The sequence below is a fragment of the Lynx rufus genome, unplaced genomic scaffold (assembly GCF_022079265.1).
Source record: "Lynx rufus isolate CCGP_SWC_20201006 ecotype Redwood Valley unplaced genomic scaffold, mLynRuf1.p SCAF_1, whole genome shotgun sequence".
NCBI classification, from domain to species: Eukaryota; Metazoa; Chordata; class Mammalia; order Carnivora; family Felidae; genus Lynx; species Lynx rufus.
Genome location: NW_025814823.1, coordinates 27,777,770 through 27,800,487, shown reverse-complemented (window position 1 = coordinate 27,800,487; position 22,718 = coordinate 27,777,770). Strand labels below are relative to the sequence as shown.

Here is a 22,718-nt window from a genome sequence, read left to right as displayed (position 1 = left end):
AACACTGACCCAGCCCATGCTGAGAAGACTCATCATGAGTAGAAACCCATAATGTTGCCAGAATACGTTGTAGACTCACAAATGGGGGGAAATGAAGTATATAAAACAGTGGGAAAGTTTGCAGAAATAACAGTTAATATTTATTTCAGGCATTCATCTGTTCATGGCAAGGTTGAAATCTTTTTTTTTTTCCTCAGCATTTCTCTCTACCCTCAAGGCCTAATATTGGATAAAGATTCTGAATTCCTTAATCATAGCAGCTACACACCATGTCTCAATTTGCAGCTAAATGTAGCCTTTGCCAAAGTGAGCACTGGACCCAAAACACAGCGGACATTAAAAATGAGGAAAAAAAAATGAGGTGGAGACAAAAACATGGAAGCCCATATTCCTGGTCAAATGAATTTTATTATGCCACGTTTTAGTGTCTTCTTTATGTATTCTACTTGGTTGCTCCGATTGTGAAGATTACAAAATAAAAATTAAGTGGCTGTGTAATATCTGACTTGTCAGTTTTTCCACCTGGCATTTCTTTCTTTTGCAGCGTTAACTCTGTCTCAAGGTGAGGGTGCATGAAATATGGAAAGCCACCTGTCTCGTTTAGTGGAATGGGGAGGGAAGTGGGCTGGAAGTCAGGGAGGCTGGTTTCTAAGCCCGCTGCTACTTTTTGCTACGTGTCCTTAAGCAAATCCATAGCATTTCCTGGGCCTTACCTGTGCTTAGGCTTTTACAGGAAATGTCATTCTCAGTAAAGAAAGCATTATCTCTAAGACTGTTGTCTCTGATGGAAGAATCTCTGAGCATGGAAGGGCATTTCTGCCAAAAATCCAATCTGGACATTCTGAATAACCAGCGTCTATCAAATAAAAATGATGTTCTTGGGAAAAGCTGCTGGTTCGGCTCACAACTCAACTACGCAAAGTGCTTTTTGGTTTTGTTGTTGGTTTGTTTTTTGTACTTTTGTATGTAACAGGAGGACTTTTTTGTGCTCCCATGTCATCACGAACAATGCAGGGAAAAGACATGTAGTGAAGAATTAAGATTTAACAAAATAAATAATTTGGCTGCTTCACCAAGGTCATTCTTAAATGAAACTCTTTTGTTGTTGTTTTCTGCCAGTGCAAGTGGATGAAGAACACAGCGTCTCCTGGTGCAGCACGGCCTTGATCCGTGCTAAGACGTCAGCAGTTTCACCTACCCGTGCTTTTGTACTATCACTGCGAATGTCAGCACAGCGGAAGAAGCAAAACTGAAGGTCGGTTTGACCTCCCAGACCCCACGGAAGAGACTCGGGATTAACCAAGCACCCATGGACAATACTCTGATGTCCACTGAGTGCATATGTTAATATAAAGACACGACAGCAGCATAATTGCCTTCGGGACAGAGCAGACAGAAACAAGGGGGGCTTGGCTCAGAGCTATAGCACTCTAATCTCTGTCCGTTTCCATCTACACATCGTATTCTGTGTATCTGTTTGTGTAACCTCTCCTCTGATAAAAATACCAATCATTAGATTTAGGGCTCACCCTCGTCCAGTAGGACCTCATCTAAACTCAGCCACATCAGCAAAGTTCCTGTTTCCAAATAACATCACATTCATAAGTACTGGGGGTTAGGACTGAACATATCTTTTGTGGGGGGGGGGACCCAAAATCAGGGGCATGAATCGCTATTAATTATCATCATCATGTAGTGTAATGGGTTTGTGTCCCTTAAACCCACACTACTGCATAATAATAACGAATTAACTGCAACTGATGCTCCTCATGGCAACGTGGATAAATCAAGCTTTTGAGCTTCAAACAGCTGGAAATGTTGGGCAAGAAATTTGGGCAAGAAACAGTTTAACTGAGGTATAATTGATATGTGATAAACCACACATATTTACAGTGTACAAATTTAATAAGTTTTGACTTATGTATATTCCCATGAAACTATAACCACAATCAAGATAATATACATACCCCATCACCCTCAAAAGTTCCCATGTACTCCTCTGTAACCTTTTCTTCTTGCCCTTCTCCACCCCTACCTCACGTCCCCAGGCAACCACTGATCCGCTTTTTGTCACTATCATTAGTTTGCATTTTATAGAGTTCTATATAACAGACTCATGAAGTATGTACTCTTTTTTTGTATGGCTTCTCTCACTCAGCATAATTATTTGTGATTCATCCATCCTGCCACACGTATCGGTGATTCCTTCCTTTTAATTGTTAAATAGTATTCCATTATATGGATGTACCACATTTGTTTATCTATTGGCCTAATAGTAGAAAGTTGGGTTGCTTATTCATTTGGCATAAATAAAAAGAGTTTTAAATCTTCAAAATACAAGTAATTTCCTTTTTACAATATGCTATATATTTTATTCATTTATGAAACTAACAAAGTTTTTGTTGCTTATAAATAAAACTAAGCTTTTGTGGTTTCCAAGAAGGCTGGATTCCACTGGTATAGACGGTGGAAAGCCTTGTAAAGAAAAATGCATGATAAATCAAGAGTCAAAAAAAACACAATTTTATACTTAGTAATCCTACTCTTAAGAACTTAGCCTATGGGTGCCTGAGTGGCTTAGCAGGTTAAGCATCCAATTCTTGATTTTGGCTCAGGTCATGATCTCATAGTTTCTGAGTTCTAGCCCTGTATCAGGTTCCACACTGACAGCACAGAGCCTGCTTAAGATATTCTCTCTCTCTCTCTCAAAATAAATAAAGTTAAAAAAATAATTGATTAAAAAAAAAAGAAGAGGTAAGCTCATAAAGGTATGTTCTTCAGATCTGTAGAGAATAGCAAAACTTCAGAAATGGTCTAAACATATAATGAATAAACACTGAAACAACAGGAGAATGTGATTCAAATATAGTATCTTTTCAAAAAAGCATAATATAAAATTATATCTAGATTATGACTGTAACCATATAAAATTCATATATGTTTGTGGATGAGGGAACTCAAAAAATATTACTGTGTTATAGTTCCATAATGTTGAATTTTTTTTACTGTCTTTATTTTTGTCATAAAACTTATATGATAATAAAGTTGGCTGCTCTTAAATCACTAAGCCCATAAGCTTCTTCTCCTTGCTGATAAGCAAGGCTACGTGTATCCATCTGACCCATTCATCCTCTATCATCAGTGAAATAAAGGCGGATGTTGTTAGAGGCCCAGTCTAACCTGCCCCATTTGTATCGCTACACTCAAACAGAACCTGGAGGCTGGTATTAGAAAGTCTTTTCTACTCTGGGAATCTTCTTTCAACTGAAAATTATGTCCTTATAAATGAAAAAAGATAGAAAATATCAAATGTGGCCGATCTGCCGGTGGGTGTGTGATTTGGTACCACTGCTTTGGACAACTACTTGGCGTTATCTAATAAAGAACATACCGCATACACCATGACCAAAAATCTCTCTGGTAGGTAGAAACACACAACAGAATCCCATATGACAATGAGAATGAACAATCTACAATTGCATATATTCAAACGGCTGAATGCCACAAATGTTGACAGAAATAAGCCAGATGCAAAAGTATATACACTCTACAATTCCATTTATGTAAGTGCAAAGCCAGGCAAAATTAATCTATGCTTTTAGGGAGCAGGATAATAGTTATCCTTGCAGGTAAAAGGGGAGATACTCCAAGGAGCATAAAGAGGCTTCTGGGGTGCCTATGATGTACTATTTATTGATCCAAATGCTGGTTATATGAGTGTGTTCGGTGTGTAGAAATTCATCAAGCTGTACACTTATATGTACTTTTCTGTAATGTATATTATGCTATAATAAAAGTTTTTCTGTAAAGTCAATAAGTATTATCAAAAGCATTAAGAGTGTTACCAGGAGCTTTCTTTTTTTATGTAGATACTGAAAAGAGGGCCAGTTGGCAGAGTTAGGGTAGTGTTGTGAATTTACAATGAACTAGAAAATCAGGGTTATATAGCACAGCGTATCTGGGGAACTTTGTAACCAGCCAGGAATGGTTATTGCTAGTCACAGAGCCGAGAGCTCTCAATAAATTTTGTTTCCTCCATTGCCCACTGTCTGATGATCGGCCTCTTCTCCAACCACGAGAGGCCAGGAGGGAAGGGTATCAGCCTCGCAGCTGGTTAAAAATCAGCTCCAGGAAGCAGAGGAGAAAATGTCTATCCACCTGAAGAAGTGTCATTTTCCTTTAGTCCTCACAAAATTGGGTTCTCGGGAAGTTTGTATGGGAGAAATAAAGCTGACCACACCTGAAACAGCTGATCAATTTCAGCCTCACTTAAACTAGGCCCACCCACTTTCTGTTTTTCCTAATGTGATGCAGCAGGCAGTATGCAACATCTGCTATTCCGTGTTCTTGCCAAAAAAATGGAAAACGTGAATCTAGTCAATGCTTTATATTCAAGCACCTAAAGGAAACACAGGGTAGAAAAAGGTGTTAAATCACATTATAAGGGTACAGGAAGCCAAATCTAGAAGATGGGAAATTCTACAAGGGAATTAACCTGGTTTCCTCAATAATACAGGCATTAAAGGGAGAGAGGAAGGGAAAGTTGTAAATTTAAAAGAGATTTATAAGCCATATCATGAAAACACAATGTCTGGCTCTGAATCCTCAAACTGACCATAAAAAAAAAAAAAAGACATTTTTGAGGAAATCAGGGGGATTTAACCATAAAGAACTATTATAAATTTGGCTTTAAGTGATAATGGTTATTATGGTTATGTTTTTTTAAACACCTCCATTAGTGATTCATATTAAAGTATTTATCTGATAAAAATAACATAAAGCCTAGGTTTGCTTAAAAATATTCCAGGAAAAAATGAAAATATTTTAAAGTTAGGTGGAATATATGAAATAAAATAAAGCACCAATAATTGTTGAAGCCAGGTGATGGGCAGTGGGGATTCATCATGTTATTTTCTCCATCTTTTATTCTTTACAATAAAGAATCCATCTTTAAAATAAAGAACAAAAGAACAGATTAGAACTCTGACAGTTGACCTGGAGCAATTTTCATGCTTTCTTGTTGAGTGAAAAGAGCGAGATGAAGTAAAGTACACATAACAATCATAATAAAGAACCCATTTTGGGGTTATTTACAAAACGATGACCTGTTCTGTAATATATATATACATATATATGTTATATAAATACAAACATATATAAACAAACACATATGTAAACACATACATGTATATAAACATATGTGTGTATATATAAACACACATAGATGTACGTTTACATGTGACTTCATAAGATGAGCACTGAGAATTATTTGAGCACAAGCTAGATTATAAACATGGACTAGCTGGGTGTAGAGGCTGATATGGGTTGGGAAAGAGTAGGAAAGGGCAGATAAAGAAAAATATTTCGCTTAAAAAAAGGCATGATGCTATGATCCAATGCATAGATTTATATGAAATGATATAAATGAAACAGCACGACCTGCTCACGTTTCTGAAGCTGTTGTCCTCGCACTGGGGCCTCATGGCCACCATAAAACTCTGAAAGCTGCATGTAAACTGGGCGAGAACAAACAAGGAGCTCCCGTAGCAGCTCGCAGTGAACTGAAGTGAAGCAAACAGAAGTGGGTGTGTGGTCAGGTGTTTGGGATGGGGGCTGGCTGGAAATCAATGCTTCAAAAATCCACTGAAACACTCACCACTGTGACACAGTCATGGATGGCAAGGAACCAAAAGGAAATGTCCGCTGAGCATACAGGAGAGAACGAACATCTGTTTCAAAGCAAGTGGCAGTCAGAACGTGCATCAGCACCAGGAAGCCGTGAGGCAGAGGGGTAGCACTGACCCAGGCATCGGAGGTCTATTGTTGACACCTTACCTTGGTTCATACACACTGCATGACCTTGGAAAAGAAACTGGACCTCTTGGCCTCACTTTCTACACATGGAAAAATGAGAATAAAAGTAACAGCTCACCTGTGATGATCTCATGAGATAATATACACCTACTTTATTTTTAAAAGTGCTGTACATTTGAAAGTGCCAAAAAAAAAGATCGCTTGGCCCCAGCCACACACATACGTGCACACCTCACCGTTCACATAAACAACGCCATACAGAAATGCACACCATATATACATAAGTGCTGTATATACATAAGTGTGACAGCAACATAACTCTCCTCCCAACTTTCAGATGGGAAAACCAAGGCTTAATGGCGTTAAAAAGCTAAAGGTCATATAGTAACCCATTATGATGCCACTGGGATCTAGCAGATATATATATTAAGTTGTCTCATTAATAGCTATTAAATATTATTTCTGATCTGGAAAGGAATCTATAATCCTTGACCTGAAAAACTTCTAAAACCAGCTGCTGTCGACTAAATTATGTCCACCCTCAAAATTCTACTGTTGAAGCCTTAAACTTCAATGTGATTGTATTTGGAGATAGAGCCTTTGGGAGGTAACTGGGTTTAGATGAGGTCATGAGGAGGGGGCCCTCATTATAGGACCAGTGTCTTTATGAGACGCCAGGGAGCTGACCTCTTTCCTCTCTGCTATGTGAGGACACAATAAGAAAGCAGCCGTCTGCAAGCCAGAAAGAAAGCCCTCGCTGGAAATGGAACCCAGACTAACTCTGATCTTGGACTTGCCAGACTCCAGAACTATGAGAAAATAGAGGTCTGTTGTTTAAGCCACCTAGTCTATGGTACTTTAGTTATGGCAGCCCAAGAAGAAGTCTAAGACATCAGGTCAGGAGCCTCTAATCCAGGCTTTCACAATATTCTGAACGTACCCCCATCACAACACTGGTCACCTTGTATTGTCAGTGCCACTTTGAGCTGTGCGGCCTTGGGCAAGTTACTTAACACTTCCCCGTGTCTCTGCTTCCTCTTCCATACAATGGGCATAATAATGGAACCTAGCTCATAGGTCTTCCCACATTGTATTGTCATAACTAAGTGAGGTAATACATGAACTCACCTAGAACAGGATCTGGCAAATAGTAAACATTTAATAAGCAGAACAAGTTATAGCTGTTACCATTGTTTTTGGTGTTACACCTGTCTACTTGGCTAAATTATAAACTCCCTAAGGGCCTAGGGACTTTGATTACCTTGCTCACAACTGTCACCTTCAGAACACACACAGTAACTCAGCACATAAGTGAATATTTGCTAAATGAACAACCAAATGAGGAGAAAGGACAGAATGATTCAGCGCGAGAGAAACCATCTTCAGGAAGTACATACTGCATCTATAAATAGAAACAAAAGCTATTTTCTCAGAGATTTTAAGCCGAAATTTATAAGCTGCAATTTAATTGATTCAACACACAGCCAAAAAGATGAGGAAAGAACAGTATAATATTCTTGCACATAATAAAATATCCACCACAGAATGGTTGGGAGTGCACTCCCTCCTGAAGCCCATTAAAGCTGTCTGAACAACCACTGTGCAGGTTTTGGTTTTTCATTTAATTTTAATAAAATATTTTACTGGAGGAAGTTTGGGGTGTAATAGCAATGAAGTGTGTCTACTGCTTTAGGTGACCTTTCATTTCATTTCTGGACACCTGTGGAGATGAATATACTAATCTTAATGCCTGGGAGTTGAGGTTGCTAGTTACCCAAAAGTGAAATGTCACGTACAAAAACTTATTTTTTATTGTTTAATATCCAACTGTCTGGCCAGCAAATCACAATGACAAAAACAATAGCTATTTCAGGACAGGGCGCCACATGCATTATAGAAAATGCATCTCATTTGGAACTTTATTCCTATTCTTGATGAAAGATCAATGAAAATGTGAACTTTAAAATATTCCTCAGTGCTTCCTGAACAAGGGTGATTATGAGCCTTTAATTTTGTTTTGACTGAAATCGTAAAGCAAAGGCATGGATATATGGCACAGCGGTAACCACACCATCTGCATAAACCATCCATATCTCTAGGCAAACCTTTTATAGCCTAAATAAGTCCAGAAGACAATAAGAGCAGTAAGTAACTTAGATTTAAAAGCGAGACGGTGATCTGTAGCTCAAGGAAGTCGGAACAGACAGAGAGACTGTTCATTCTATTACCAGGACTATGGTTGACAATTCTTCAACCTTATCACACATCTCAAAGCATCAGAGCATTATTCCCACCTTGGACCAAATTGTCTGAAGGAATTCAGCAATATCATCCTGTTCCTCTAAAGTACAAATAAGTTGCTCAAATGCGTAACTTAGTCTCCCCAAAATGAGGGAAGAAAATGCTCTTCTGGTCCATTCTCAGTAGCCTTTGGGGATACTGCGAAGATGAAGCTGCCCAGAGATTTCTAACACGACTTTGTTTTGGACAATATCCACGTGTCATCTCTGTCAGACTCCCCCCCCCCCCACACCAATCCTTATGAAAAAGGGTGAAAGAACATATTCGTGAAATCCTTATGCACACTTGTTTGAGGAGGTTAAGTCACATTGGACGGGGACTCCATGAAGTTTATTTCTCCTCCTCTGAAAATCTATAGTGGCCATCATTGGTGGTTCCATGCATCAAACTTCTGAGTTAAGCTAATTAGACAAAGTTTTGACCATGCTGTTTACTTTCTTTATCAAAAGACCCTCCCTTGTTTGCATTTATTGGTTCAATGGTATAACCTTGAAGCTTTGACCGGACCACCTTCTCTTTTCTGAGGACACTTCACTCCTACCCTGGGTACTACCATTTAGCCATATGGCTTTAAATATTATCTATATCCTGATGATGCCCAAATGCTTACCTTCATCTATGACTTCTGCTTGAGTTCCAGACTTTTATATCTAACTTCCCACATGATTTGTCCATTAGGGATGAAGACTAGGAATCACAAATATAAGGAATCACAAACATGAAAAGAGAACTCTTGATTTCCATTTCACACTATTTCTCTTACAGAAGTCTGCTCACTTGCTCAAGCCCCAGATCCAGGATTCATCCTCGATTATTTCTTTCCTCCTCCATCAGCAATCCCTGACAGCCGGCCTCCAAAATAAACAGTAACTAAGCAAAAAACATAAACTGATACGGATTAACAAAGTGATAACTGTCATTAAGACTATGAAATAAGTGGACATGAGAGGAGGGAGTGAGAGCCTACTTTTGACAGGCAACAAGGAAAACCTTTTTAGGAAGGTGGCAATTCTTCCATCTGGATGTCGAGATGGAGATGTCCATCCAAAGACCTAGGGACCAGCCATTCCAGGTAGAAGGAACAATGACACTAAGGCAAGAAGGAAGGCTGCTTTGATTAAGGGGAGTCGGGGTTTGGGGGCGGAGGCAGGAATGTACCATGAGCTCTGGTTGCAAAAGAAAAATAGGAATCGATTCCTATGGGATATTTTCAGCCAAAATCAGGAGTTTGGAGTTTATTTATCTAAATGCAATAGCAAGTCATCAGCAGACTTTAATCTGGAGAGAGACAAGATTTATTTCATTTTCAAAACATCACCCAAGATCCTTGGGCAACATAAACTGAAGTCATTTGCATCCTTCCATCGTCATTACCACCACAAACAGATACTACTGATGCTGTTGAAAACACAGCAATGGGGGCGCCTGGGTGGCGCAGTCGGTTAAGCGTCCGACTTCAGCCAGGTCACGATCTCGCGGTCCGGGAGTTGGAGCCCCGCGTCGGGCTCTGGGCTGATGGCTCAGAGCCTGGAGCCTGTTTCCGATTCTGTGTCTCCCTCTCTCTCTGCCCCTCCCCCGTTCATGCTCTGTCTCTCTCTGTCCCAAAAATAAATAAACGTTGAAAAAAAAAAAAAAAAAGAAAACACAGCAATGCTACGTAAAAGCATTGAGCAATTGTATAGAATACATTATCAACTCAGATGAAGAAGGGAAGTGGGGAGAACAGGAAAGGAGAGAGCAAGGAGGAGAGGGAAACCCAGGAAAAAGAACCCGAAACCAGACTGGTAATTCTGACAACTGATGAAAGAAGAGCCCACAGGAGCACGGGTCTCCACAGTCCACCAGGAAGCTACAGGCAGAGGCTTTACCTTGCACTGAGAAAAGGAGATAATGCCCCGGGGGCAGTGTGAGGCAAGAAGCTGAAAAAATAAGAATCCTGCACAGAGTAAAGTTCTGGAAAGGACTTCCTTCTCTTCAGAAAGAGGCTTAGAAAAACCCTACCCATCAGCTCAGGAAAGGGAAAGAAAAAACCTTACAAATTGCTGGGAATCTAAGTAGAAAACAAATAAAATCTTCCATGAAATTAAAACCCCACACCAGACATGGTATCAGAAATTATAATTCCCAAAGAATATAATAAATGCAAACCAAGAGAATGTTACAAAACCTACTCTAGTACAAGGGACCCCCTGAAGTCCAAGAAAAGTAAATGCAAAATTGAGCCACAAGGGAGTATGTCCCTTACATGGGAAAAACAACCCCACTTTAAAAGGAATTTGCAATAAAAAATTACAAAACACACAAGAAATGAAATTACTGGAAAGAGAATAGCAGACACGACCATTGGATTTAACACCACATGTTCTAGGGTAGTTGACAAGACAATATGAAAAAGATTATATAATAAGAACTAAAACTAAAACGGAAGAGCCAAGAACTAGGAAAAAAGGAGACAAGTTAAAGACAAAAACACATATTATCTTTAAACCTTAAAAAAAATAGTTATTCCAGAACAATCTACAAAACAGAGCTAGAGGCCTCATACTTCCTGACTTCAAAACATATTACAAAGCTATGGAAATCGAAACAGAGTGGTACTGGCATCCAGACAGACATAGAGACGAAGGGGGCAGAAGAGCCCAGAAATAAACCCACACATATATGGCCAAATGATCTTTGACAGGGTGTCGCTACTATATGATGGGGAAGGAGAGTCTCTTCAACCAATGGTGCTGGGAAAACTGGATATCCATATACAAAAGAGCAAAGTTGGATTCCTACCCCACACCATACACAAAAATCAACTCAAAATGGATTAGACTGAACTGTAAGACCTGAAACTATAAAACTCCTGGGTGAAAACATAGAGGAAAGCTTTGTAACATGGGATCCGCAATGATTTCTTAGATAAGGCAACAAAGGGAAAAACAGACAAGTGAAACTACACAAACAAGCAAAGGAAACTGCCAACAGAGTAAAAAGGCAACCCGTGGAATGGAAGAAAATATTTACAAACCATATATACGATAAGGGGTTAATATCCAAAATACATAAGGAACTCCTACAACTCTAGCAAAAAAGACAATAACCCAATTATAAAAATGGGCAAAGTATCTGAATAGGCTTTTTTCTACAAAAGACATACAGAGGGTCAACATATATATGAAAAGATTCTCAACATCACGATTCATCAGGGAAGCACAAGTCAAAACCACAATGAGCGAGCACCTCACGCCTATTAAGATGGCGATTCTCAAAAAACAAAACAACAAAAAATAACAAGCCCTGGTGAGGATGTGGAGAAATTGGAACCCCTACGTGCTGTTAGAGGGAATATAAAATAGTGCAGCTGCTACAGAAAACAGTATGGAGGGTCCGCAAAATACTAAATATAGAACTACTGTATGACCTAGCAATCCCAGTTCAGGATATTTATCCAAAAGAATTGAAATGAGGATCTCAAAGAGATACACGCACTTCCATGTTCATAAAGCATTACTCACCAGAAATGGAAACAACCTTGGTGTCCATAAACAGATGAATGGATAAAGAAAATGTGGTATATACAAACAATGGAGTATTATTCAGCTTTTAAAAAGAAAGAAATCCTGTCATATGCTACAGCATGGATCAACTTTGAGGACATAATTATCTCATAATGTGAGATAAGCCTGGCAAAGAAGGACAAATACCACATGATTCCATTTACCGGAAGTATCAAGAGTAGTCAAACTCATGCAAGCAGAGTAGAATGATGGCTGCCAGTGGTTGGAAGAGGGAGAAATGAGGAACTGCTGTTCAATGGCTATAGAGTCTCAATCACGCAAGACGAAAAAGTTCTTGGATATTTTCTGTACAACACTGTGCATACAGCTGACAACATAGTGCTATGCACTTAAAAATTTGCTAAGAGTATAGAATTCATGGCATGTGTTTTTTAACCACAATAAAAGGTATTAGGGACAAGTCTATTTTAATAAGCTGTTGTATTTCAGAAAAGTGTTCATTACAATTTAAAAACTCAATGAAGGGGCGCCTGGGTGACTTAGTCGGTTAAGTGTCCAACTTCGGCTCAGGTCATGATCTCGCGGTCCGGGAGTTCGAGCCACACGTCGGGCTCTGTGCTGACAGCTCAGAGCCTGGAGCCTGCTTCCGATTCTGTGTCTCCCTCTCTCTCTGACCCTCCCCCGTTCATGCTCTCTCTCTGTGTCAAAAATAAATAAACATTAAAAAAAAATTTAAAAAAAAACCTCAATGAATATGTTATAGTAGATGAGAACCAGCTCGAGAGAAAATTAGTAAACTCCAAATATATTTGAAGAAATTACACAAAATGCAGCACAAATACATGTAGAACAGAAAGAAAGGCTGGGCATGTATCTAGTAGGCATGTATCTAGTAGGATAACAAGAAGAGAGAACGGTGAAGAAGCAGTATTTCGGTCTGAATAATCACAGAACTCTATTCTCCCGGACATAAAGTGTGCTCTGAGGGGGAACACATGCGTGTCCAGCAATTCCAAATAAGCATTTCCCTCGGGCAGATGTATGAGGTTGGGAGACATCTTTTCAGCGGGCTGCAAGATGCAATGTCAAGGGAAGGTATTGTGCTTTGGGTGGGGGTAGAGAATGTGCATCATGAATGGAAATCCAGAACTCCTTAGCTTTTTTTCCCGCACCTACTCTTTCTTTACACGAGCTGTGTCCGGGGGTGGAAAACCCTGAAAACAAAGGCACACGCTTAAGAGCGCCCACCGTGAACCTGACACTTTCCTAGGCAACGCGTGTAGGGTGAATAAGACCTTAACCGTCCAGGGAGAACCAGAGTATCAGGGGCTGAGAGGGGCTGGGACCCACGCCTGCTGACATCTGAGTCCCAAACTCCTTCTGCTCTGTCTTCCTCCCTCATGATTCCACAACACTGTGTGGCAGCCATGACAATGACTGAGAGCTAACAAAAGGTACTTTAACCTCCTCTCGACCCTGCTTTGCGCTCATCACGAAAGGAAATGCTCCAGCCTCCCTCTGGTAGCCAGAGCCACTCTCCCTGCATTCTTTTGGCAGAAGCATCTCACTTGGAGCGGCCTGGGGTCCCTGGGCTCTTTGAAAGGATCAGTGGGGATGAGCGTCTACATCGTATGGCCGCTGTGAAAAAATGCTCTGCTCACAGCCTAAGGGAGAGCAAGGCCACGGGCAGAGCGGGGGCCAACAGTGCAGGCACTGGGCATGCTGGAACCTGCAGCCACACAGCCCTGGCCAGTGGCGGGTTCTACTGAGTGATCAGGACAGGGCAGCAGACACAAGGATCAGAAAGGGGGCTGCTGAAAATGGAAGCAAATACTGCAAAATAAAAAAAGCACCGTCACGCTCTAGACAAACATGAAATAATCGACTTAAATCCTTTTGCATTTAAGTGAAACACAAGTGCAAATTCAAGATTTCTGAACCGGCACCTTACCTTTCAAGGCTGGTAAACGTAAGTTGTCCTTTCTCCTGGAAATCATGCCTTGAACTCTGCTACAGACAAGGTGGCTGCCTCCTGATTTGCTCAGGGACAGCCGCGTGTATAGCTGCTGTCTCAGGCGTGACCTCTTTTCAGCATTTGTTCAGGATTCTTTAAGTAACAGCAGGGGTGGCAGCAGCAGCGGCAACGGTACCAGTGGCCTAAGTTAGCCGGGACAGGCTCAGTCCGCTTCCAGTGGGGATGCTGTGAGGTACGCCTCAGAGACCCATCAGGATTATTCCTGAAGCTTCCAGGAGGGCTTCCGGAGAAAGCCCCAGCCATCAGCCCTCCTCAGACTTGCTTCAGATGAAAAGTGGCATCTCAACATGGCCACGTCCTCTTCCCAGGGTGCCCAGGTTCAATGACTTGTTTACGGAGAGGTAGAAAGACCTGGCCCGGCTTCGAGGCTCCCCACGGGAGCTTGGGTTGGCTTGTGTTGAGGCCCTCCTCACAGGCCAGCTTCTCCTTCTGCCCAGGCCACCTCCCTCGCTCCCCTCCCAGAGTGGGTGGTCCCAAGAACACGCCCCAACAAACTCCTGGATGCTCATCTCCATCTCAGAGTTGACTTTCCAAGCAGCTCACGGCAATGACCGGTGCCACTTGGTGCTTTCGGCTTTCTACACGTCTGGTCGCACATGAGACACTTATGTAGTGAACGGAGTTCTTACTCTGGTGAGATCAGAGGATGCCCGGAGGTAACCGATCTCATTTTTTCCAATCTTGTCTAGACACGACGTATGGCAGGCTATCTGATGTCGAGATGCTTCTTCAAGGTGGAACTTGCTGGCCAGGTGTGGGCAGCACAGTGAACAGACAGCCTCTGTCAGCCTCTTCAGGGTCAGCCTCAGCTTCAGAGAGTGGCCCCATCGAAGTTCACACACCTTCCAGGACAGCCCACACACCTGGTGACCAAGAAGCGGGTGTGTGTAAGTCCAGCTCTCTGGCCGAACGCGAACACCTCCGAGGGGTTACCCTTACTCCAGAGTTCCCAGCTAGTTTAGCCTAGGCTTTGTCAAGCCTGTATGACATCTGGACATCTTCCTCTACCCAATCCCGCTCTTCCCCTTCCCTCTTGATCCCCAAAATAGACCCCAAACTTCCTCTCGGCATCTTCTTCTGAATAATTCAACCCGCAACCCAATGTAACACCTCCCCTTCCGGGACGGCTTGTGGGGTGCTCACTTACCAAAGAAAGTGACAGAACACCAGCAGCTGGGAAGAGCTCTCATCCATCTGGGATAATGATGAGAGGAGATTTGGTGCAGCTGCCTCTGCCGTCTTAACTTGAGAGCTACCCGAAGTCAGCAGGTCACCATTGGGTGCAGTGGAAAACCAGGGGAATCTCAGTCTAGGTGTATATGAAACATGGGTAATGGGCACTGAGCAGTCCCATCACATAGCATATGGAAACAAATCCAAATACTCTTCCTACAGTGGTTTTAACATTAACGGCATGCAGGATGAATCTACAACTATTAAATTGTGTGGTTACACAGTGGCACTTTAAAAACTGGCAACGAACGTTTGGGCATTAATGGGTTAAAAAGAGGAAAAGGACTGTTTGATGGAAAACCAAATACTCTATTCATGAGAAAGTCCGTGACAAACCTATAAATTCCAAAAGGTTGATCGACACTTACCCTCTACTAGAGGAGTCACATGCTATCGCTGATCCCACAAAAACCAGAAGACGCACATCTGCTCAAGTGTCGGTGTCAGCTCCCAAAGACTGTGCCGGAACACAATGACCTGACACGCTCAGCTGTGGAAAATATGCAGGAAAGCAAGACTTTCATCTAGATCAATTAAACGTTGCTCTACAGTTTTATTCTAGTAATTATTTATTATTAATTTATTAATGTCTCTGTATTCTATTTATTAATCAACTTACTGTATCAATTTCATTCTATTGTTCTTGGGCACATAGAAAAAGTGAAGACAGCTGTTCATGTGCTGGCTCCCCGGTAGAAGAGCGTTTCAAGTTAATTAAATGACGTCACTTTTACAGAAATGTAATCAGAAGCTACAAACTGGAAAACAGTCGTTTTCCATAATGATTCCTTTTTTTTTTTAAAGTTTATTTATTTCTGACATAGAGACAGACAGAGCATGAGTGGGAGAGGGGCAGAGAGAGGGAGACACAGAATCGGAAGCAGGCTCCAGGCCCTGAGCTGTCAGCACAGAGCCCGACGCGGGGGCTCGAACTCACAAACCGTGAGATCATGACCTGAGCCGAAGTCACTTGCTCAACCGACCCAGGCACCCCAATTCTTTTTTTTTTTTAATTCATGGTACCAGTAAAGCATTTGGGATTTCATTCTGTTGAAGGTAAACACCTGACATTACCAGGGTGAGATGCCATGATAAACTCCATTAAATGAGTCACTGCTGCTGTAAATTCAGTTCCCAGAGAGTTCAAACGACAGATAAAAGTTATCCTTGCATACTGATATAAGTACAAATTTTGATGGAGCACAGTACCATGGTAAAACCCCATTTTTGCGAAAAACACTGATGGAGTAGAAATGTGCTTGGAATTAAGTGTGGTGCAACATGGTACTCAAGTTGTCAAAATAAGCAATGGCTGAGGAGTTTATAAATAGCATAACGTATATAGTACTTGGAATAACTGAACCACACACTTTTTGTGAAAAGTCTGATTTTGAATACCAAGCAATGCGTGGTTTCTCTTTTTCCTGGCTGCCATAAGTAGGATTTTAGAAAAATATGAGCCTTTGAGAAAATAATTTGTAAATCAATCTAAGTGTCCTATGATGGGGCTGAACTCTTTATAAATAAGCCTTCTAGATTTGGGCCATATCCTTCTAAATCCGTTTTGGAGAAGTTGTTATCAACATTTTCAGTGAGCAGATGATCAAACTTCAGTTTTCTAGAATTTCAGCAAATTGGGATTATTGGTAAGGAGGTTTAAAAACAGCAAGACGCTAAAATTTGTACCCACAAGGGCAAGGGAAGAACTGAACAAATTAAATAATGGCAGCTCAAATGATGTGTAAGATTTAAATATGCAGTTCTAGAACTACATTTTGGAATATCTCCGTTTGCAGAGAGAATTTTTTTTATAGAGTTCCTTCCTATCTTCCATTGTACCAGACTAGGGTAAAGCTGAGGAACAAGTTTTTGCAAAATATAAACATGGCACAATAGAGACAACTAATTTGACAAGCTTTGCCTTGTAAAAATACTTTTTGAGGAAAGGAATGGAAGCAAGAATACCCTTGAAACTGCATTAGAATTGAGAATATCATCCACTTAGAATGTGTTCCGATCCTATTAGTATGCTAGAGAAAGTACAGTGTCCAACACAATATGGTCTACAGAAAGGTTAATTGAAGGTTCATCTCAAATTTATTAGCCATAAAATGTAATTTTGAAGAAAAATTCAGGTAACTTTTGGTTCAACATAACAAGATCATATAATAAAAAAAATCCCACTTGCTTCAGAACAAATACAGTACCGTGGTATGCAAGATATATGTGTTTTAAGGAACTGATTAAAGAGGTGAATAAGGATTCTGATATTTTTTAACGTTTACTTTTCAATATAAAGTCGTATTAAAGTTTACTGTGCGCAGTTATGTTATTACACGTTTTGGGAAAAACTATTTTTAAACAATTCTTGAATATAACTTTTATGGGTTCATCAACATAATGAAACTATCAGTCATTAAATAAATATTTCAAAAAACACATGGTTACTTTCAGCACTTTCTTCCTTCTCAAAAGTGTTCTGATTTGAGTGGTAAATACTATGATCACCCTATGATGACACCCACAGTCATCAGGTTCCTCACACTTTAAAGAAAATGAATGTTCTCTGACTCCCACTTCTAGGGACAAAGGCTCCCAAGATGCAAAGGACTCTCAAAGAAGAGATGATTAACTCTTTTCCCTAAAATTCTCAGTATGCATAGGATTTCTTTGGGAGCCTATTATAATACAGATGCCTGCCCCTACTCACAAAGTCCATGATGGGGCCCTGGAGTCTGTATTTTGCCCAAGACTTCCCCATCTCTCCAACAGATTCCTGGAGATCCAAATGCAGCTTTGAAAAATGCAGCTGGCCTTTTCTCAAATCAACTTCCAGAGGCTTTTCTTGGCATGGAGTTGAACTCTACATCCCTGAAGTCCAACCCCTAGTAAGATCAGCCACAAAAAGAGAAAATAGAGCTCTCTTCCCCATGATGGATCTTCAACTGTGAGGAGACGACTTTTATCCGTTTCTGGAGTTTTCTCTTCTCTGGTCTAGTTACTTTAGTTACTTCAGCTCTTTTTCAAAATGTAAAATACACACAACATAAACTCATAAAAGATTATTGAGAATACAAAGTATTCCCACACAGAAAGACTAGGGTGATATGGCTCAGGCATAATGTGAGTGGAAACATTCAGGATTTTAGCTGATGGTAAACTCAAAAGGAGTCAACAGTATTAATCATTACAAGAAGAAGAAGAGAGAGCAGGAGGATGAAAGAGGGAGGAGAAAGAGGAAAAGGAGAAAAAAAATCTCTACCTCTATTTGTCGATATCAAATGATATGATGCTGATTACTCAGACGTCTTCTAACACATTCTACTGTTTCCATTCACTCTTCTTTGATCAAATATCTCCTACTTCCTGGAATCTCAGCTCCGCTCCTCCCCTAAAGCAACCAGCTATTTTCAAAACTATTCATCTTTCAAGATTCAGTTCACTGATCAGGTCCTCAAGCATCTCAGAAGAATTTACTATTCTTTCCTCTGTGCACCTGCTGTCCCCAAAGAGCCGTCACCAGACTCATCTGTTGACACGTCTCTTATGGCATATACACCTTCAAGTAGACTATAGAATTTAGATATTATGTTTATTGCTAGTCCTCTATCTGTCCTCTAATATAAGCTTCATGAGGGCAGGTCTGTGGTTTTATTTAAAATCCTATTTCCAGTACCTGGAAGAGTGCTCAGCACACATTGGGGCAGTCAATCTTTGTTGGATAAACAAATAAGTAAATTCATATATTTTTAAAGAACTATAGGGCAAGAACTATGTCCTATTTATCTTCCTAGACAATACAACATACAGTCGACAAATGTTTATGGAAAGAGAACGTAAAGAAAGGGAGAAAGGAATGGATTATTTGACAACTGGGAAACAATGTCCACATTAAGGGCTTTTTGTGCTGCTAAGGAAAGGGATCAAATACTAGACAGATAAGCTGGGCCTATCAAATGAGCCCTTGAATATCCATAGAACACCTACTCGTACATGTAATAATGTATCAGATAGGGAATGAACTGGGTATCTAAGGTCCTTTCCAAGTCTGGATTCCACAGTTCCCAGGTGGTGGAATTTACCTGTCTTCAGCCAGCCTGCTTTTCTCCCTTCCTCCACCCTCAAAGCTCTCCCTGCGTGGGTGGGTAAACTCACCGGCACATTTTCTCAGAGCCCTGCACTGAAATTCATTCAGAGCCAGCACCTTGGGCTCATTTACAAACAACGCATGGCTCGCACAGAATCTCTTCACCCATCTTGGGCTTCCAACTCTTAACAACATTCATTCTACCCTGTTTAGTCCAAAGACAGCTCTCCTTGACAGAGAAGACAGGAAAAACAGCAGGAAACAAGTTCTGCTTTCTTCACGTTATCCATCAACATCACACCATTGGCCGCAAGCAACACGGCCTGCCTCTTCCTTTTTGTTCTCGCTCTGAAGTTGTAAGTCCTCCATTATCCTGCCCTTAACTTTTTTTTTTTCTTTCTCAAAAGCCTCAGCACACTCTGGCCTTTGGTCCTTCTGTTCCCTGTTACTGGCCATTGCCTCTCTTTCACATAATTTTTGGTGACAGGTCTTTCCACTTTTTGGCACGTGCCCTTTTTAAATCTGAGTTTCTCAGAGAGAGTGCTTCCATGTTGGCTCTAGATGCCCTCACTTTTGGTCTTCAGCATGGATAACGTGTAATTGCAAAGACAGACTATAATTTTGAAAGCTTACTTATCCCTTTGAATTCCCCCTTCAGTAATAGAATGATAACCATCTTGTCTTGAATTCATTGAAATCTGCCTTCTCTAAGTGTTGAGTACTTGTGTTAGCATTCCAAGCTTTCTGTTTGGCTAGCAGAAATCCTAAAATGCCACAACTACTTCCTCACAAGATTCCCATCACTTCCACGATACCATGAGGAAGAAACTGTATCCTGACGACAGAAATTACCACTTATCTTTGTGTCTCCACATCCCATATTCAAAACAGACCGGAATATAAATACTGTATTTAAATTTTGATCTCTGATCTTTCCTAATTCACAACGTTCCCTTTCAAATATTCCTCTCTCATCTGTTTCTGCGGCCCCAATACGGAGGCACAATTTCCGTTCTATTTCGGCACCATTATGGTTTCTAACTCGTAGTAATTAAAAGGTCTAACCAGTTCATAATACAGTGGGGATCACTCACATAGCATTTATGTAGAAACGGAGACGTCTTCCCTCTGATGACTGGACAATTCCTACAGCTTGGCTGCAACAGAGTTCTTTGGGCACAAGAGAGGTCCTGAGTGCATGCACGCAGCTCTGGGAGGCGAAGCAAAGGAGTCGTAAGCAGCAGCTTGCTGGGACATGTGAGTTGCAGCGGCACCAGTCTCCCTGTAGCCTCTGCTCCAGAAGATGGCACAATGACATGGCAATACATGTACTGAAAAGGTTCCTCGATTTGCCTTCATTTGCCTTTTTTTTTTAAATTTTTTTTTCAATTTATTTTTGGGACTGAGAGAGACAGAGCATGAACGGGGGAGGGGCAGAGAGAGAGGGAGACACAGAATCGGAAACAGGCTCCAGGCTCTCAGCCATCAGCCCAGAGCCTGACGCGGGGCTCGAACTCACGGACCGCGAGATCGTGACCTGGCTGAAGTCGGACGCTTAACCGACTGCGCCACCCAGGCGCCCCTTCATTTGCCTTTAAAACCCTCACTTTTGAGCATGTATTTCTGTGAGGGGAAAAAAAGAAATTATCTATGATCCTTTGTAAGCTCCACCGTTAAACAGTGGACTGTTTAAAAAGAAAACGATTCCAATGCAGGGCTTCTTCCTGAAAGAAATACCTAACTTTCCGAAAGCCAACCAAATCGTCAAGTTAAAAATAAGCTTACCAAATTTTTAAAACATTTAACAAAATCAATCTGACGAAAGAATCTCATTTTTTTTTTTTTTTTCCAGCTTAAAGTGTTTGGAGAGCACAGGAGTTCTCCCGTGTAACAACTCACAAAACGAACGTGGGTGCTCAGGTCTATGCCAGGAATGGAATTAAGACCAGCTGCCCCATATTGTCCATAACTACCCCCAGCAGTTTTCATTTTCTGGTGATGAGTCACTGGACGGCTTGCTGCTTTGCACCTTTTAAAATCTCTCAGTGCAGGGGGGTGCCTGGGCCCTTAAGAAACTGACTTCAGGTCATGATCTCTGAGTTCCTGAGTTCAAGTCCCGCACTAGGCTCTGCCCTGACCTTTCTTCAGGTCCTCTGTCTCCCTCTATCTCCATCCCCTCCCCTTGCCGACTCACATGTGGGCTCTCTCAAAAATAAATAAATATTAAAAAAAAAAAATCTAGTAAGCAGGAATCTACTTCTAGGTTCCAGTTCAAGATGGTGGCTGGGAAGACTCTGAACTCCCCTCCACGGAACACACCGAATCACACCTATTAACAGAATGACTGGTCCGGAAGCAAACCGAGCACTGACTGCACAGCTGCCGAACAACCAGGGAAAGAACAGCAGGAGACACAGAGACGTGGTAAGTAACTTACCTTACCGGAAGCCCCACCTCAGCCCCGCCCCCTGACACTGCGAAGGGCAGTGGGGAAGGAAGGAAAGTAAGGGAGGGGTCAGAAACAGGTCCTTCTGGGCACAGGAAAAAAGTGGGGTTTAAAAGAGGAACTAGCACAGAAAAGAGTGCTAGAACTCGGCCAAGCGGTAGGGGAGTGATGGGAAAGCTCTCCAGGTACACCCTTCATGGTCCCCCCTTACCTTACAAGCCTAGACCAGAGCACGGTGGGGACCCCCCAAGGGGTGGGTCCGGTCCTCTCGGTGAGCTTGCAACCGTAGCAAGCCCAGGGTCCATAACCCCACATCAGCCCACCTCTACAATAGGGCACAGAAAAAGCAGGTGGTGGGGTTAAAAGAGCTCGGGAGCTGTAGGAACACTCTCTCCCCTGTCGCTTTAAAAGCCCAAACTGATGCAATAAGGAGGGGGTCTCAACACCGTAACTGATGGGTCAGATCTCACAAAAAGCTTGCAAACCTCCGCAAGCCCAGGCATTGCAGGCCCACACCAGCCCAGGTTGTACTGGGACACCGGAAAAGGCCAAGGTTTCAAAGGGCCAAGGAATTGCTACAACGCTCTCTCCCCCTCCCCCTTAAAAGTCCCAACTGGAGCCGGGTCTGGCTGCCATGGGGCTTTCTAACCCTTCTAACCTGCACTTTTTAACCCTCACAGGGAGCTTGCCACCTCGGCAAGAACAGGGCCCTCAAGCCTACACCAGCCCCAGTCGCGCGTGCGCCAGCGCTGGAGAACCGCGGAGGTGGGAAGCCACAGTTTAAAAGGGGCGAAGAACCCCGGGACTGTTCTCGCCTCTTGCGCCTTAAAGGGCCAGACCAGAGCAGGGTCCAGCACAGGGTGAGCTGTGAGCTTGCAACCTCAGACAAGCCCACACCAGCCACCCTGTAGTGCGAGGGCACAAAAACAAGTGGTGATCTTGTGGGGGGTTTACATTTTTACTTTATTTTACTTTTAAAAAGTTTTTTTTTTATTTTGGGTTTTTTTTTGGGGGGGGAGGGGTTGTTCTTTCTTGTTCTGTTTTTCTTTTCTTTTATTTTTTAATTCTCCCTGTAAAAAGTCACAGTTTAAAAGAGTAACTAGTACACACAGCCACAGCTCCAGCCAGCCAGCAGTCACAAAGCACACAGTCTGCAGGAGGGACATCATCCACAAGACCAGTCCTTCAACTTTAGGTGGAGAAGCCATTTTGTCTAATCCATAGAACCAAACACAGAAAGACAAGCAAAATGGGGAGGAAGAGATATATATTTCAACAGAAAGAACAAGAAAAAAA

At 41.7% G+C, this 22,718-nt stretch overlaps 1 long non-coding RNA gene across 2 annotated transcripts in view; it reads right to left on the bottom strand.

Moving 5' to 3' along the window:
* The window catches only part of LOC124512575 (uncharacterized), a 93,224-nt gene extending 72,865 nt beyond the window's left edge, over positions 1 to 20,359 (bottom strand). For both annotated transcript variants that reach the window (XR_006962154.1, XR_006962153.1), the window contains exons 1-4: positions 20,071 to 20,359; positions 15,258 to 15,379; positions 14,804 to 14,965; positions 13,573 to 14,519 (exon numbers count right to left, since the gene is read on the bottom strand). This is a non-coding gene — a long non-coding RNA (uncharacterized LOC124512575). The remainder of the gene's footprint in view (positions 1 to 13,572; positions 14,520 to 14,803; positions 14,966 to 15,257; positions 15,380 to 20,070) is intronic.
* Positions 20,360 to 22,718: the final 2,359 nt, after the last annotated feature.